This window comes from Hetaerina americana, unplaced genomic scaffold, assembly GCF_022747635.1.
Source record: "Hetaerina americana unplaced genomic scaffold, ioHetAmer1.1.p SCAF_4, whole genome shotgun sequence".
Lineage (NCBI taxonomy): Eukaryota > Metazoa > Arthropoda > Insecta > Odonata > Calopterygidae > Hetaerina > Hetaerina americana.
In genome coordinates this window covers 32,453,106-32,472,694 of record NW_027286985.1, presented here as the reverse complement: position 1 = coordinate 32,472,694, position 19,589 = coordinate 32,453,106, and the positions used below count along the sequence as shown (strand labels likewise).

At 39.4% G+C, this 19,589-nt stretch overlaps 1 protein-coding gene across 3 annotated transcripts in view; it reads left to right on the top strand.

Moving 5' to 3' along the window:
* The window catches only part of Tpst (tyrosylprotein sulfotransferase), a 327,227-nt gene that overhangs the window by 33,717 nt on the left and 273,921 nt on the right, over positions 1 to 19,589 (top strand). For 2 of the 3 annotated variants that reach the window (XM_071590476.1, XM_071590477.1), the window contains exon 2: positions 14,714 to 14,766. The exons of the other annotated variant lie outside the window; for it this stretch is intronic. The gene's annotated coding sequence lies outside the window, so the exon portion shown is untranslated. The remainder of the gene's footprint in view (positions 1 to 14,713; positions 14,767 to 19,589) is intronic. 3 annotated transcript variants of the gene reach the window in all.

The following is a 19,589-nucleotide window of genomic DNA, read 5'->3' as shown; positions in this document are numbered from 1 at the left end:
TTTTGTGTTATTTGGGATTAACCTTGTTTTGCGTTAATTAAGGATTTATGCTTCTGATTCCGCCGCGTGACTTATGGAGTTAGTTCATTAAATCTTCATCTAGCATACTCGTATAAGAGGAACGTCGCCTGTACTCCATTGAATTTAGTCGTTTCAAAAACTTGGATTGTACTCTGTAAATTTGTTTTCGTAAATTTGAGCGGTAGAATTAAGCAAAAGTCCTCAGCATCAATCATTGCCGGAGCATTCATCGATCAAGCTCATTCTCTTTGGCATCATCTGTGAGTGATATTTCTGATCCTACAGACTTGCTGATAATGTTCTAAAAACAATACCTGAACATATTGGGTTAACGCGTTTTCGCCATGTGGGTCAAGGTAGCTTTCCATTTTATCACCATCCATTGCGTGTTCAGGTGTACTTAGTACTATCGCGTACGTATTTTCATTTTAACTCACGTACCCCGAGATAGATATAATCACGCCGGCATGTCCATTCGTGCATTTCTTTTGGGGAAATTTTTAACCTCTTTGTTGGATAATGAGATACCGCCTACTTCAATTAAATATGAAAAAGAAGTGCACTTGGAACACCCCTGCCAATGTTAAAAAAACTCCGGGCTAAAATTATTTGAGAGAAATTACCTGTTGAAGAGTGGGGAGGATAAAGGAGAAACTATCTAGGGAAAAATTCGACATTTTCAGAAATCTACTGAGCTTTAAAGTGGCCCCAGAAATCTACGATATCCCTTCTTAGATGATTAAAAATATATTAGAGATTAATTAGAAAGTATTGAATGACTGACTATGATTTTAAAAATATGTGCCAAACACTTCCCCTTTAAAATGCGGATGGACTTCTAGAAGAACGTTTTGGTGATGATCATAAAATGGCCTTCAGCAGATAAATGGTAAAGAAAGCTAGAATGAGGGCACTCAACAAAAATCACCCGCGGAAGAATGTAGCTGAAAACAGGATTCTTGGATGAAGACCATTTTGGATTAAAAAAGAACAGGGGCACGAGGAAAGCTATTGTAGTCCTTTGGCTTCTAATAGAAAAAGAATGGAAAAGAGCCAGTTTTAGGCCTGCATTCAGAAATGCCATTTAATTGGCCACTACACTACATGCATCACATTATGGTGTATGTAGTGGAGGTGACCCTAAGTACAAGTATTATCATTCACGTTGTAGTCGTAGTATTAGGGGTCCTGGACTCTGCGTATGAAGTACTGCCTTACGAGAACTACATTCTAAGTAATAATGGCGACCTAATATAGTCTGCCTCACTCTTTGACGGTATTATTGGTGATATTTTACGTTGAGGCAAATTTCCCTATTTCATAGCATTTTGTTATTTACGGAAAGATGGCAGAAATGTCCCGAAGCAGCTGTGAGTGCGGAAAACGAAATACATGAACAGAAATAGTTATTGTCGCGGTCTTGTAGAGCCCTTTAATGTTACTCTGTTTATTCCATATTTTTTATGAAGTTCACGCATGTTGTAATTCAATATTTTGCTCAGACGTCATCAAATGGCAAGCTACTCAACCGTGTCATTTAAAGTGTATTATTTATGTACTTGCATATACCTTGAAATGAATCATATTTCTCTTCCAGCAATAATAATCCAAGTTATATATCGCAAATTTGACCTTTACCTTGAAATTTCCTCGTGTGTCCCTATTGTCTGATATTTATGTGGAAATTATGCGTTGCAATACATTATTTTTAGCGAAGTAATGAAACCAACTTCCGCATATCTAACTCGCCAAATCTCCTAATTTATGTATTGTCTTGGTGACACTGGGTCATCTATTTTGTTTTTATAATTTTTTCAACCATTTCTAGTGACAGCGGTATCATTATGAGCATTTTTCATTGATTATTTTTAAAATTACTTTAAATCCGCAATTATCATGATGAAATAGTAAGTAGTTATTTTCCTCTATACGTGCCCATTTATTTTATCCAGCTTGGGCAATACCACTTTTGACGCCAGAATCACTGTTTAAATATGTTTTTATGGAAAGTACACATTATCTCAACTTGTACACTCAAGTTAATTTGCACAGTATCCACTTCAGTTATTTATCGGTGTTGTCTATTGTAAATTTCCGGTTAACTTACTAGCCACTGTACGGTATTTACTGATTAGGTTTGCAAAATTAAGCCAGTCCGACGGAGATTTATAATTTATGAAATACAGGATGCACTGCTGAGGTTTGCATGCAGATTCAAGAAACAAATATTAATAAAGGAGTTTATGTCAACTGGAGGAATTGCTTTCTGGCGTGGCACGGCGGAAGTTATCCATCACGGAAATGAAAATAAATTTTTGAACTCCAGTGTGAATATTTATTGGAACGACCTGGATTTGTACCCGTTGTGTCGTCATCAGGTTAGGACCCAAGACATCTTAACCCGATGATGACACAACGTGTCGAAACCTAGGTCGTTCCAATAAATATTCCCTGTGGAGTTGGCAAAGTTATTCTCATTTCTGTTCATCTCAACTATTTTTTTTAATTATGGTACTAACCTGTCTTTGGGTAAGGTTTGACCACTTTCGATATTGCATACATTTGGATACATTTAAGGGACCGAATTAAGTTCAGGCATATGATATATTCTCGTGGTAATTCAAATTGGACGCATAGGTAACACTATCCCATGCAGGAGCTGTAATTAGTTCGGGAGTTAAAGCGAAGATGGATACAAACGCCACTTTGATGACAGAGTAGCTTTTAATATTATTTCCTTAACAAACTTTAAGTTCAGCAGCAGAAAGTTCAAGTTAGAAACCATAGTAATGTGTAGGACAGAATAAGCTCGATGCTGTAGCACATTTGGCACTTAAGAAAGGAGGTTGAATATATTCTCATGGATATACAAGTACCGATAACATGAACTAGATGACTCATGAAAATACAGACACCAAGAAAAGTGAACATCTGGGAAAAGCGGATGGCCACCTTTCACGTAACACTGGCTTAGGTAGGGGATTGATAGGTAGGAATTCAGCATCACATCTTCCAAATAGTGTTGATAGCACATTCCCGAAGTTTCACAATTGTGTGAGAAAGGAAGTTTCTGAGAGCATTCACTTGAGTGGCAAGAAGCGCAGTAGAGAGAGAGTTTTGAACAAAACTTTTAATAGAGATCTGGCAGGGATGAATTTAATGAATTAAGTCAGAGAAATTGGTTGTTGCTCAATAAATGCACTCCTAGACATAAATAGGGCTGCGAAGACATTATTTTCTGCGTTAGAAAATTAACTATTTCACTCACTAGCAAAGCGAAGCATTTTCACTTGCGACATGAATTACAAAGAGCAAATGAAACTTTGTTTCTATAAAATTTACTTCGATTTCAAAATCAGTTTTTAGGAGAAACGGCAGCCATATTCTTGTAGGGCCGATGCTCCTACTTTAGTTAATGTCGTTTCTGAACACGGATCTCTTTAACCTCATTCATGAATATGTAGAAAACATTCATTTATGACGGAAGAAGGAGAATGTTATCCATTTCGATTGTGAACTTATACCAGGAGAGCTGAAGGTTATGCAAACACCAAATGGCTGTGATTGAATTTGAACTCAGCAGTGAAAAATGAAGAATAAAGAAAAGATTAAGGTGGGGATTTGAATTTTCATCGACCATAATCAACAGTTACATCGAGAAATCAGTAAATGAAATTTGAGATGAAGATTTCATATCCGAAAAACAAAAAAAAATCAATATTAATATTTCATGAAATAACAAACCTAAATATCATGGAATACTCTGATATCAATTTCAGTAGCTCGAAGAAGCGAGTATATCGATGGCTTCTAGCTACACCTTTGTGTACCTATAATCGTACTTAATGTCGAGAATGTATGTGCAAACATTAGTTATTAGAGTCATTTTGTTTTACGTATTCATCCGCAGTAATTTTGCCTCTTAAAACAGTGATAATCCCTTCAACTATTAGGTTTTCATCGGAAATATCGAGTAATTGTAACTTTCCTCCGATGTGTGATTCAATTCTTCGAAATTGCTGTGTTTGACGGCCGATATTTATTTAAAGCCTCGATATTTATAGATGTCTGTGTGGGTGTATGTGGAAGTCTGTGAAGGGCTTAATATTAGAGTATTGTGCATGATGTGAGTATAAAATAACAGCTACGCTTCAATACTTCAGGTATTTTATTCGGGGAAAGCGGTAGTTTGTTTTCGTGAGTTTGCTCCTTCAGCCGTTGCAAATCATGAGATATGTGCGGCATTGGGGTGAGAGTTCAATTTTATATTCCGCGTCGACGGTGCTTAGTGGGGCATGCACACCCATGCTACAATTTCCTTTCATTCCAAGTGTCACCGCCGAGCACACGGGCTGATCTCTTCTCATCGCCTCGTCGCGTCGCGTCGTCGACAGAAAGCGTTAAGGTTCGCGCGAGAGCCAGTCCTTGTTCCCGGTGCCGTCCGCCGCCGATCTCCGCGCTCGCTCCACGGGAGCGTCCATGGTTTGGGCGGTACCATTCGGATTTTCCGCGGCGGTGAGCAGCAAAGGGCGGAGGGGGCTATGGAACCAAGAGCACCACTCTCCCCCTCATCCGGACATGCAAAATCAACATTTTGTGCAACACAAATATTTATTTCTTTTTTTGTCATTGTCTTCATTGCTTGTCAGTGATGTGATTGATTCGATTCGGCTCTCCACCCAATTCTTCAATGTGCCCTCCTCGTCTTGTCCTCAGAATATTTTTCTCTTCACTCCAGGATTACTTTTTACTGATAGATATCCCATCCGGTGTATTCCTATACTGTTATTGACGCTCACTTTGTCATTTGCGACCGTCACTTCCTGGTCATTGTTCTCTAAATATTCCCGACGATGTAATAGTACTAGGATCACTTTGAAATCAATGGAATCGTTTTATGGCAATCGATTCTGATTGTAAACTATTATTTTTAATTGTTAGACTTAAGCATCCAACAGATCAAAAGAATTTATTTTCATTCTTTAATTGCACAGTTTAATCTTCCCGTAAATTCTAGGAAAAGCGTAAAACACTCAAGTCTACCTGTAGGTTGCTGTAGTTGTACCAGACCAGTTTTAAAATATGCATCTGATCTGTGGAAGTCTGTTTTAGTTTACGTATTTTATCCTTTTTATTATAATCTCTTATTTTCAAAGTTTTCGTCGGACAATTTTTACTCTTCTTCTCTCCATTAAATCTCTTCGTTAGGAATTACGTCTCTCCATTTGATCATCATTATTATGTAGCACCCATAAATATGCAGAATAATTTATATTTCCATACCTTTTAATCCTATTTTCTCCTCCTGTTAAAAAAAATACTTGTTATTAATAAGCCTCCAAATAAATGCCAAACGTGAACCAAATCCGGTACGTTTCAATTCTTGATCGAAAAGCCATCACCGCGTATGATCATCATCAAATCAAATTCATCCCTGAAATGGGTCATAAATGAAGAAATAACGTTGAAAATGTTGAAAAATGACAAAAAAATACTCAGGAATGTATATCCGCAGTCTCAGCGAGAATTCAACTAGCTGTTGTGACAAAGTGGTAAAATTCTCATGGAACGTGGGCAGAGGGGAGTTATAGAAGGGTCGATAAAATATCGCGAAGTCTTACATGGGGCAGCAGGGGGTTCATAATTTGTCCCAAAAGGCATCGCGTGATTAATGGGCATTCCCAAAAGCAGGGTTTTGTGACTCGACGGTGAAGAAGCAGGCTGTTCTGTGATTCATGATCTATGCCTTTAATAGTACATGCAATCCCTCAAACATCGCCGTTTATCTGAAGAAGGAAGTTATGGATTAAAATGCCTGTAAAACCGTTGGCCTATTATTCGCAGCTAATCCCTCCCATAACGAGAAGTTCTTGTGCTTCGTAGGAGTCAAGCGGGTAGCATTGGTTTCATCTAACACGCCACAGTACCTAAAGTGTGCTTGTTCGAACTTTTCTGTGCATGTGCTTTCATCTAATATTTTATCGCTCGCGCTGTCATTTTAATCGTACTTTAGTGAAATAAACCTCAGCCGAAGTATGCATTATATGAAATTCATCCCCCCCCCCCCCAACGAATTATCGCCTGAGTGATGTAAAAAAAATGGTCATTGTGTACGCAATATTGGCAAAAGTGCTATAAAAAACGCTAGGAAGTTCTAGGAAAAGTGGAGAAAAGCAGTTCTCACATTGGACCCTGGCGTATTCCGTTACATTCTCACCGATTCGTGAGGTACTTCACATTTTTAATCTCTTCTCTCACTTTTGCCTTCATTGCCAGTTCTACTCGCTAACTCTACATCATAATAGATGCATTTCGGAAAATTTAATTGCACTATCGCTTGTTTTATGATCGTAACACTGCACGCATGGAAGCTTTCTCCGTTACATCACTATTCACGTCATTACAAAGATATTATAAAGATATGACATTGGTATAGATAAGTTCTGGTGTAAGCCAAAATGCCGAAAAACTGCTTCGAATTATTTGATTAAAAGTATTTTTTTCTGAGTATGTGATGAATGAACAGAGCGAAGAATTAGAAATGTTTTCAACTGAAAAATAACATTCAATTTACGTTTTAGCAGGTTTCATATGATTTTCGGTAGACGGACGGTCCAAAATGTAAACGTTTTTCTTTGAAAAAGAGAATGAATTTGTCAGCATTGAAATTACGATTTATCCATGTAAGTTGTGTCCCCATGTATCCTGCTTACGCCCATGTTTGAGCCGATTCGGAGGGGAAAACTCATGTGTTCCTATTTTTTTTTTAACTCTCCGGATCTCACCTCTCAAAAATGCCCCAAACGAGTATTTTTTGTCTTCTTAAGTGAAGACATTAATTATTCAATAATGGTTAAAAAAGGAAGGTGAAATGTTGATCTCCTTTTTAACCCTCTCTAAAAAACTGATCGATACTTCTGAACTGTTTCTGTCGTAGTAGGCGTAGTTGGTTTACTTTTGCATAGCATCCCCGTTGATGCTCGCTGAAAAAATTTCATAGCCATTTGGCTGTTTTCAATATGCCCGCTACGCGGTTCAGCCAATTGCAGCGCCGTTTATGCTCACCAGTGTGACTTGTTCAGTAGCGGATTATAACAGTGCGCGCGTGATAATCGGCCCGTTTCCATTTATTTAATTCGTAACAAGAGGTTGAAAAAGAGAGAGGGACATACGTGCCATTATTATTGTTTTTTGCATCGCTCGTGACGGATGCTCGGAATCCATAACTTACTGTGAGGGCGTAAACACGCAAATAATTACTTGTTTGTTTACTGAAACGACATTTTGGGGGAGAAGTACGAGCGGATTACGCTGCTCATCTCTGATGTGCAACCAAATTTTTGTCCCCGAGGGTTTGGGGAAAAGGATTGCGCGGCGTACGCGAGCAAATACGATAATGCAATATGCCCTTTTTGGGGAGAGGCTGAGCCCCATTCGAAATCCGGGCATTTGTCCAAAACATTCGAGGAAAAATCCGGGAATTTTGCGTGGGCATTTCAGTAATCTCCCTGAGCAAATGACGCTAATATTTATGTAAATATTTACTCTCACTCTGAGCTATGAGAAAACATTTTGGACTTGAGCTCTCCCCTCTCCCCCTCCCTTCCAAAGCACTAGTCTTCCGCGCGAGATCAAAAGTATTATCAAATGACGAGGTATCATGTGGTGAATTCCAAAGCTAACTTCATTTCAAAGTAAATATTTTCCCGCTCGTTTTAGGAAATAAATCCTGCATTATCATGGGGATAATATTTGTCAAGACTAAAGAATATTCAAAACAGCTATGCAAGTAATCATTTGCAAAATTTCGTGCGCTGTAGGTTATAATTCAAAGGCAGGTTTTCAAATAATTTGTCTATTATTTGGAGGGTATGATAATAAAAAGGCAAGTTACAAGAATTATTATTACCGCTATAAAATATTTATTTACCGTAAGAAAAGTAGTTATGCAGTACTAATCAATGATACTGCATACCTTTGGGAAAATGTTGATTATTAGTTTCCTTGTGAAGCTTTTTTAGGAACGGTTTGTGAAATAATTAACCTAGGATTTTTACTATTACGTCATCATCGACAGGCTAATAAACCCCTGGAACATTACCAGACTAAGGTTAGCTTGATGTGTCAATCGATATGAAACAACTATAAATGGGCGTGATAGGCGATATCGCCACTGTCAGTTATCATTTTAAAAGTATCAGTAAAGCATCTTTAAATTGGCATGTGTCGCATACGTTTACATGGAAACCCTGTGTGATGGTAAGAAAATGTTACCAAATGAAATTTGCGTATTTTTTTCGAGTTAGGAGAAAAAAATCGATTTTCGAGCATTTTTGAACTCCTGAAATTGACATCTAATGAATGTTAGCCGATAATGTTACAAAAAAATCACAACTCATCTTACAGAGAGCATCCCGTCTTCGTTTATGACGAAAAGTCGAACAAGGCCTAACCAAACTATCCATCTGTGCAGAGTGGCGATACAGGGGCACAAAAAATATAACACTTGGATGCCAGGAAAGATTCAATTCACATGCCGGCGAAATTAGTTTCATAGTTTCTTGAGTAATGAAGACGGATGTTTTCTAATATCCATTAATAATACGTTCATTGCCCATAGGTGATCCCATACGATCTTATTTTATGGCTTTCAAGAGGACTCCTTGGCCGTAATGTAGGAGCCTATTGCATATCGGGGTATATAACATCTATGTTAACGCCAAAGAAAAAGAAGTTTTCATAATCACGAGTGACAGGTATTTTTACAATTATGCTGCCTTTTACTATTGTTTTTGGAAGTTTCTTGAAAACTATTATCGGTCGGTCTTTTGGACTCCATAAAATGTTCTACCAAACGTAAAGATATTAACTACGCCCTGCACTATTTTCGTCCTCAGCTCCTCTTATTTTCCGCATCCTCGTTTTTAAAGCCCTCTATAATGTCTATTCGTTTCAAAATGCCTCTCACAAGTTTACCCAATTTTCTCCCTTTATCACAGCCTTCAGCATCCCACTACATCCATTATCCCCTCCATCCGCTTTTTCTGTCCACTTTGAATTTGCTCTGCCAACTTCTTCTCCTTAACATCCCATCTAAAACTTGTTTGTTTGCCATCCACTCAATCAGCTTACTCTTTCCATCCTTTTCCATACCCACATCTCGTAAGCCGCCAATCTATGCTCCAAGGTGATTACCTCAAAGACGAGGTCCTCCTGGAAAATACTTTTTTACCTTTCCCCGAGGTTTATTCAATTTAATTCTCTCCTCTGCATCAATTTGAATTGGATCTATGGCAATTTATGTCTTGCCTAAACATTTCTTTCGAGAAAATTGGTGAAGCGACGGGAAAGAATCGATTTCTTATTCAAAAGTTTTTTGATGGAGTAATGGGAGTGCATGTTGTTTTGCTGATCGACTGAAGTTGTTAGGGGGATCGAGATGGTTCGGGGGCTAACGTACTGGCTTCCCACCGTGAGGGCGCGGGTTCAAATCCCGGCGGTGTTGAATATTTTTCAGAGGTATCTCGATCCCTACTTGAGGTGCTTTGTGGAGGGCACTTTGAGTGAGTACGCCGTCCGTCGGATGGGACGTTAAACTGTGGACCCCTTGGCGCCTTTCGTAAAGAGTAGGCTAATGCCGACGCCGGGTTTCTCTCCACCCTTCATCCTTTCCTGTCCATCCCCTATGGCGCAAATGACCTTAGCTGTCGGTCGCCTCCCCTCAAAACTACTACTACTACTGAAGTTGTTAGTTTGGAGGGAATGGCCCTGGACGCACTCTTCAACTTACGCCACAAATTATTCCATGAAGTTTCTCCGTGTCTAAATGGCAGTCCAGATAGATATCATCTGTCATCATTATTCGACCAGCGAAGACGGTCTCTTATGTAGGTCTAGCCGATTGTTAATGGGATTTTTAAGTCCGTTTGAAGTTTTAAATGCTTAGGGTGAATTGAGTGACTGATATTTTTTATAATTTGACTTAGCGTTGTTGAGTTGGATAACCGGTATTGTTGCCCTTTCCGGAAAATAAACTTTCCTAAGGATGCAACAATTTCATAGAGTAGACATCCCGGTCGTAGCGAATGATTTCTACCCTTATTACAGTTATTGCATTTATGCTGCTCATTAGCGGATGACTCAGTTATAAACTTACCTTTCGCCGCATCTCACGCAGTTTCTTTGAATTTCCGGATAATATCAAATTTTATGGTCGGCGCCGCGGTGTTATTTAAAGATTTGTGCATTTTTCCCTTTGGTTATATTGAAGTAATTCAGCATACCGTTTTTTTGTGCGGCTTAAGGTCAGCATTTGTTTTTAGATTGTGTTTTGGCTTACTTCAAGGGGTCGAAAATTTGGACTTTCTAATGTAAGGGATAAAAACGGTTTAGCAAACATTTGAACTCGTAATTAAAATCTAATCAGTAAGAAACAGATATCACGGAAATCGAAAATCACACTATTCGTTTTACTCTCGTCTCATTCATTTCCTGTAACCCTTCCAAACGTCTTAAGCCGTGAATTAGAATTTTCCCGTTTCAATTAAGAAAATAATTCATATCAGCTATTGTTTTCCCCACTCCCGCATAAAATTTCTCTTTCAGAGGAAAGACTTTTGTCTCGATGAAAGTGGAATTCGCTCATCGGGCTGATTGGTTCTTACTGTACCGAAAAAAGGTTTTCTTTTAACATTGGTCGCTTAGAGAAGTTTGATATTTCGTGAGGAATATTATAATTTGAGAAGGGCGATTGTAATACATCCAATGCCTTTTTAAGTTTCGGCTATTTAATTGCTAATAAATTTTTTCTGCTAATTAATAATTTCAAAAAGTCAAGTAAGCAATTGATGAGCGAGAATCGGAATGTTCACGCACAATTTCTCATGAAAACTAAGTCACTGCGAAGAGTGCCCCAGAGATTCACGTGCAACAATTAATGGCCTCCACTTTGTGATGCGAACAGATGTGTTTCGCTGCTTAATTTTTCATATGTGAAGATGATCTTTATTTAGGTTTTTTTGCCCACAGGTTTACATGCTATAAGCTTTTCTTGCGTACCGTCTTCTACGAGTATTGTGATTCAAGTAATGCAGAAAGCCAATCTTCCAGTCTTTAGTTTTTTGTGTTGCGTTGTTGTTGCACGCTGTGCTGTTGTCCGATGTTGTTTTAATTTTTGTTTTTAATGTGCGTTTCTTTGCTTCTATTTGTTCGCATGTGAAATTCCATACTCAGTTAACTGAGCCTTATACATGTTCATCATGTATCAATGACTTCTTATAAGTACAAATGGGTACTTTTGAGGCTGTGATTTGCGTTACATGGACATTTTCGTTGATCGTATTTGCGTTGCTATGTGTCGAAAATTGAATGTTTATTTATTATTAAATATCATTCGTCAAGCATGAAAATTAATTTTTTTGGGCTTTAGGCTTGAGAGAATGCTTTCAATGGGCCTTCCCCCAACCCACTTCAGGTCACGAGGTAGTCTTCTGCGTAACTATGTGGAAACCATTCCTCATTGATATAAGCTATTGGGTATTTCCTCGAACGAAAAAGTATTTAATGCGCGCAAAAAATTCCTTTAAGACGTCGATTGATATTGTAATGATGCACGAGCCACGACTAATTCGATCGGAAATTTTCAGGTTTCACGAAATTTCAGTCTTTGACGAAAGGGATTGATGATTATATCTAAGCTGGACATTTTTGTCAGAAATTCACATAAAAAAGTTGTTCGGTGTTCTTTCTACTGTCCATCCGATAAGGTTGTCTATTTGGTCAGGAGCTCGGTGATCACGTTCACTTGAATTCTAAAATTGTGACACTTGTGAATGTGTATATGCTACAGTCAATGGCAACGCTGCGATCGCCCCGCCGCCAACACCTAATATCCCACCACCAGAGTATTGGAATCTTGCAGGAGAGTTCAGCGAAATTTTATATATTCATTTATCTCGAATATCCAATTAATGCCAGGCATGGCCCATTTACGGCTTTCATTGTAGTATTTTATAGTCAAATCACGGTGTAGTGGATCTAATTTGTAAACTTAAGTCCTCTTAATTTGATTTATCAGAAAGAGCATTTTCCCTTAGTCACTGCACTTCGGTAGCTCTTTTGCGGTAGTTGTGCCTACTCATCCCTCACGACTAAAGGGATTATATCATGAGTACATAGCAGCAGAATGCACTCTCACGCAAGTGAATTCCTTCGCACGTGGACACAAACACGCCTCAGAAATATTGATATAAAATGTTTTTTTTTAATTATCTGTGGTGCTAGGACTCTCAAAATCTGCTTCTTATCGGCGCACTAATTATTGTAATAAAATAACGAATATATATATATATATGTATTAATATATATGAACAATTATGATTACTACGAGTACTATTTGGTTTTCTACTGGTTAGTTAGGTTTTGGATGGAGGCAGCCTACACAATGGTACAGCGATGCACATTTACTTGTCTTGCCTGATACGAGGGGGTTTTGTAAACTATTGATTCTTACTAAAAAATAATCGAGGTAGGTTATTAATTTTTATTTATTTTTTTATTTAAGACTTCTCTACAAAGTCACAATCCAGAAAATTTCTCCCGATGTGCCTTGGCCTTTCGGAGGCCGTCATTGTAAACTCAGCCAGATTGTATGGAAAACCATTGCTCCACCTCTTGAATTACATAGTTTGTTGTCAAATCTCCGATTCCGCAACGGTTTTTTGAGTTATGGGAATAAAAATGTCGTTTTGGACGAGATCGGGAGAATATGGCGGATGTGGCAAAATTTCAAGGCCACATCGCTTTGATTGCCGGTCGCGCCGTGTATGCTTCTGAAAAGGAGATAGTAGTCGTGGAACCAAGCATACTGACACCTTGGACATTTACAGTTCTTCATGAATCATTTTCCACACGCTGCCGTGGTTAAGATCGGTCTCATTAATGATCATTCGGATGTTTGATCTTCGGTGTAATAGGATAATGTCTCCCACTTTATTCACTCTGGCAGCATCCTCCGCGAGTGATGCTCTTCCACTCTCTTGGATCGTCTGCGAGGGACATGTGGCCAGTTAAAAAAATCCTTTTTCATCTCACAACTGTGTCATATGATGGATTATAATTTCCATATACAACCGTCATTTCATCGTGGATTTGCCGGGCACTGTACCCTGTCAAATGAAGTAACGTAATCACACTGTGAGGCTCTCTCTTCTCCATGCTACGAGTTACTTCAATCCCGAAACAAAGGAAATCAACGTAATAAGCAGTAATTCACAATATTATGTATTTTAGGATCTATAAATATTTGCGATAAATTTTATCCAGATATCTCGGTTATTCTTAGTAATAATTACTTAAAAACGATACCCCCACATAAAATCTAACCTGACATCGGAAACTACTGGAAGCCCCTCTTCGATTCCGCATATTTCCCTCCTCCCTTCATTCTGTTCAGCAGTCTCTGCTGGGAAATCGAAATTAGAAACGTTGTGCCGCTAGGTATAGGGAAAAACTCAACCGTCTGTGAGCGCGTGTACTATGTGAGCTATCAAAGCAATATGTGTAAATTTCACATGATTTAGAGCTTATTTCGGAATGAGAACAGCATCACTTTTCAAAGCGAACCGCTTTTGATTGCTCTGGTGATGATATTGATGCAGGTACCGATGACTACATGGAGGTACAAGTCGTGCTTTTTTTCTTCCCAGAATTTAGTCACCAAATTATAAAAAAACAGTTGTGTCACTCATTGTTGAACTGACTTAATTTCATTATTACGCCAACAAAATTCCAATAACTGTTATAGACGAAGATAAGGGTTATTAGAAATAGGCTACTTTGATCAACAGGTGGAATACTGCACTTACCATTCTGTCTCCTGTGTGTTCATTAATTAATTGAAGTCGGTAATGCAAACTGTTTTATTTTACAGAGAAAAATTGATGTGCTAATATTTGTGATCGTATCGGTTTTAATCCTTTCTTTTTTGCTGGTGAATCTACCAGCCGATTTAAATTTTCCATGTAACTTCTTTGGTTCCTTGAGAGGCTTTGACCTGAACATCATGATGAGCTCGCACGAACGCACGCGCTATTTTACTTCTTATCATTAACCCCGTGCCTGTACATGTTTTCATTTCGCATTTAAAAATATACGTAATCTTCGAAGAAACTTCGGGAGGTGTCGCGACAGTAACTTTTTGACGGAGTCATCCGCTAATATTCATTTAAATGCAATAATTTCAGAATTTAAAAATCATATGCCTTGACCAGGATTGGAACCCGGTTCCCTCGATGTCCGGCCGGGTGCTTTAGCCAGTAAAGCTATTGAGGTGTCCTCTTACACTCCGAAATATGTCGGATTTAAAGGAAGAATATGTTGTGACGAAATACCGTGCATGCAATGTCACTTGCATTCGTAGTCGTGTGCTAAGCGCCACAGTCCACGAGTTTAAAGCCAACTTTGGACACTAACGGATATCGAGGGTTCCGGGTCCGAATCCCGGTTAAGGCGAATGATTTTTCACACTCTGAAATTGTTGCATTGGAATGCATACGTAATCTGTCAAGTTCACTCCTCATTTAGTGCACAGATCGTCTTTTATTTGATAATATGCCAAGGATGAGGATTTTGTCTCCTTGTTATGATAGCAGTGTCCATTCGAACACTAACGCTCATTTTTTTTATATTTCAGACCTGTGCGTTCGAGACGACCGCGTCGCCCGAGAGCCAGTCACAGCCTTTACGGTAAATAAGGAAAGAAAATTTTTAGCGGTCAGGTGTGGTCAAGGCTCCCGCTCCTCTAGAGCCAAGGTCAGCGACCGTTATTTGGGAGAGGCACCGGACTCTAATTACTCTCTATTAATTAATTAGAAAAACTCAGACAAGACTTCAGATTCGGTGTTATTTTATACCTTATCTGGTGGAAGAATATGTATGCGTGTGTGTGTATACTATATATAAGTAAATATAAATACATGCATATATACTATATAAACCATAAACACAGTAATCAACCCAAAAGATAAGTGATAGTAGAGTTCACCCAGTAATAATACCAGTAATAAGGCCCTATGCGGCGTGTGAAATTCACACATCAGGGTTAGGGGGGGGGCAGCTCCTTTCCCTGTGCCGGTTATGGTTTCCCAGGAAGACCTGGTACCCGAAAAATTACTTTAGCTTGGGTGGAGCGGTAGGCGCCCAGAGTGCCTTGCTCGGGAATCGAACCCGGGACCCTCTGGTCAGCAGTCCAATGCTCTACCCACTGGACTACCGCGATCCACATATATATATATATATATATATATATATATATATATATATATATATATATATATATATATATATATATAAACGTAAGTTTCGAAGTGCTGCTCAGCGAGCGCGTGGCCCATCGATGAAAACAGGTGGTAGTCCGAAGCAGCCAGGTCTGGTGGATAAGCGGCTTGGGGTAGCACCTCCCATTTGAGTGTTTCCAAATTATTATGATTGATCTATGGCATGGTGCGTTGTCATGGAGGAAAATCAGCTTCTCATGTCTTCGCTCATATTCCGGTCTTTTTTCACGCAGAGCACGGTGCAATTTGATCAATCGTTGATGGTAACGATGGCCATTGACAGTTTCACCAGGTTTCAACAGTTTATAATAGATGACACCCTGCTGATCCCACCAAACGCACAGCATCGTCTTCCGTCCGAAGCGATTTGGCCTTGCGGACAATATCGATCGTTGACCGAGATCAACCCACGTTTTTTTTGCGTTTAGGATTTTCAAGGTATATCCCCTTTTCATTGCCAGTCATAATTCGATGCAAGAACGACTTTTTTTTTGTCTGGCAAACAAGATTTCGCATGTGTTTTGACGTCGCTCCATCTGCCTATCGTTCAATTCATGTGGCATTCATTTTCCGATCTTTTGAACCTTGCACACGGCACGCAGGCGCATGAAAATGGCTGGTTGAGAATTACCCAATTGTGTGGCAAGCAGTTTTGCGTATCATCTTCGTCCAAAAGAGCCCGTAAATGGTGGTCCTCAACCTTCCTAGGCCGATTTCACGCTCCTTATCACTCAGGTCATAATGGCCGTCTTTCAACCGACGAAACCAATCTCTACACGTTGTTTCCGATAAAGCATTGTCGCCATAGGCCTCATGAAGCATTCGATGCTACTCGGCAACCGATTTCTTCAAATTAAAGCAGAACAGCAGAGCTTCCCGCATATGCTCTTTTTTAGGCAAGAAACTTGTCATCATCACCATACGAAAAATTTAGGTTGTTGTATGAAATTACTGATGATGTGCACCAATTATTTTGTTTGCAGATGTCGATTTCATAAAAACAAAAGAATGGCGTGTCCATAGTAACTTAATAGCTTACTATCGCCATTTGTGAGTAAACACCGGATTTAAGCTTGCACACCAGATATACATGTGTATGTTCTTAAAAAGCAACCATTTTGGAACGCTCATAACGTCAAAGAGGCCGCGACGAGGTGCCTGAACGAGGCTCCGGTTGCCTTTCAGGAAGTGGATCGCTTCTGGTTGAGGAGTTGACATCAGTGTGGCGATACACTAGGGTGCTATTTTGAAGAATGTTAGTAATTTTGACTTGGATCTGCAGTAATTTTTTCACCGGATTTATTCTACTTATTTTTGGGACTGACCTTGGGTATTCGTACCACTTTGGATACCCTTGGCGTAGTGGGCAGAGTGTTCTTCCGTTGACCTGAGTGTGCAGGGGTCAAATCCCAATGTTGACGTGAGGAATAGAATGACCTCCCTGCGTGAGTGAATTTAACACACCATGTTTTGAGATCTAGGTACCCTATCAAAGCCAACTCCCTGGTTGATTACTGTGGGTGAACTTGACTGAAATGTAGGGAGGGAATAAGGGGATATTTCTTCCAGGAAGGGAAATTCCAGAGATTTTTCTCCCTCATATTTTCCTTGGGAAAATATTGGAAAATATTTTTGCCGCTGAGAGTGTCGTGGCATGCCCTCATAAACAACCCACCCTCGTGAAGTAGGTTTTGCACATAAAGTGGGTGGGAGATATATTATTGATGTGATGTTATGTTTGCGACACTCGGGCACCAGTCTCGAGAAACTCCTTAACTACGAGGCAAACTCTTCGTAAACATGGCGACGTCTTCACAGGAAATTGACGCTCAACCTTTTTCAATAGTAGTCTGCTGGTTTAGCGTATGCTTTTGATGGGCCCTGCCATAACAAACTACTGTAATCCTAAGCCCTAACTAGGATGACACAATGTGTCCTTAGACTCCATGTTACAAATACTCATTCTTAAGCTCTACACACTTTCACACTTAATTCCATCCAAAATGCCATATCTTCCCTCCCCCTCTACCTTGATTTCCCATGTAATCTTTTCTCTATCACCGTCTCCAATATTCCATTGCCCTTCAGTATCTTCTGCGTCCACTTCTTCGAATTTCTGCCAACGGTCGTCTCTCCCCCCTAGTGAGCATAGAAATCATCGTTTGTTTTCCTTTCCGTCAATTTTATTTTCTCCTATCTCCTTCGTACCCACGTATCAAAGATCTACGCTTGTCCTCTTGCTTCAATAAAATATAAACATTTTAAATATGGTCCCATAAGGTAGGGAACCTATTCTACTCAATTGGAGACATTCCCTGGAGGCTAGTTTCTATTGCGATTCTCGAATTATTGTTAGCAGCATATTGAGTACGTGAGATAGGCAATGCTGTTGGCATCTCGAATGAACGGATGTATAATATTTTTCATAACCATTTGGACATGAGAAAGCTATCCGCAGGATGGATTTCGCGATTTCTCACAATAGGCCAAATATCTACAGAAATTAAGGCAAATTGTCGGCGCAGTAGGAGAAAAAAAGATGCACCACTATATGCCTGAAACCTAGGAATTCAAGCGATAGGCTGTCAGCAGGGAGTCTGAATCAATTACCGTTCCTTCGGATGGGAGGTTTGTGGCGACTGTTTTTTGGTAGTCGCGAAGACTAATCTTCGTTGATTATTTGAAATAGAGTCAAACTATTAAAGGCGCGTATTCTACCTCGTTATTAGATCTTTTGAAAACCGAACTGCAGAGGCAAACATCCACGATTGGCTCACGAGGAAATCCATCTCGAAAAATACAACAGATCACTCCTATTTGTTTTGGCTGCAAATTTGTGGGAACGTAGGGCTCCAAATCTTTACTTATCCCTCTTATTCCTCGCATTTGCCTCCCTCGGACCAGTAACTGTTCTCCATTATGAATAAATGGCCGACGGTGAGGGTATTTTATGCTAACGAGGTAGTGATTGTGGAAACAGGGGTCTATTTTTGTTGGATTGGAACACGTCCATTATTTGGAAGGGATCAGCCAACTGGAACAGCGTAGGACAAAATGCATAAGTCTAAAAGGAAACAATTAAAAAAATAAAAATATTTTTGCCCGAAAAATTTTGGTTTTCATTTTTTTTATGGGTTTCTCAAACCATCCTCATGTAGATAAATTGGGGATATAATCGATATGTCTGGTAGGATTTACTGGATATGTCAACCTTAGCTTATTCTTCTCCGACAACGGTAATTTTATATTAAAGAATGACTAATAAATTAGCAGAGTTTAGGTTAGAGTAGGTTTTCAATGGACCTAGGCACTATGTATACTCTTCTGTACTTTTGGCCCTGACTAATGCAACCCAAAATATCCTTAGCCTATGGGACACATATTGCAATAAATCAGTTTTTAGCTCGGCATACTGTCTTATTTCCCTAATCTCATCCAAAATGCCTATTATTATCTTCCCTCTGTCTCGCTATCCATGTGATTACCTCTCTATAACCGCCTGCAGCATCACATTACCTCTCAGTATCTACTGCATCTACTTGCCCTGACTTCTTCGAAATTCTTACAGCTATCTTCATTCATCTTTTATCATGCCTAAAACAATTTGCTTTCGTTTGCTATCCTTTCCGTAAATTTTATTTTTCCACTCTTCTTCACACTCGAATTAAATGCGTGTTCACTTTACTAGGCAGCGAATAATAACCCCACTACCGATACCTGCACCAAGGTTTTCTAACCTCTACCGTGTTACTGGTTCCATTTCAGAAGACCGGAACGGACACTAGTTTCGATACTGCAGGAATATTAATGCATAAATATCTTTAGTTTAAGCGTTTTCTTATTGATAGAAAGTCGTAAATTATTACGATTTCATTGACTCAAGTCATCTAACTGTTCTTCTGATCTTTAAAAGTCTTAGTGGTTTTGGCGTAAAGCTTTCCGGGCCTGTCGCGTACCTGCGTGTTTTTATAAAACGAATTTTATTACGAGGGTCATCCGGAAAGTAGTACCCGTTCGTGCCGCATGAAGTGCTGACGACGCGAGTAGCCGCTGGACGAGGTCAGATAGCTTCAGTGGCTTGTCTGCCTTCTCTGAGCCAAGTTGCGTGACGCTAGCATTGCCTGTGTTGTTTCTGTGATTGTTTACAATGTTTAAAAAAATTGAGAACGCCGCCAGTTGTGAAGTGAGGGCAGTGATTAAATTCCTCAATGCAAGAAACGTTCGCCCATGTGA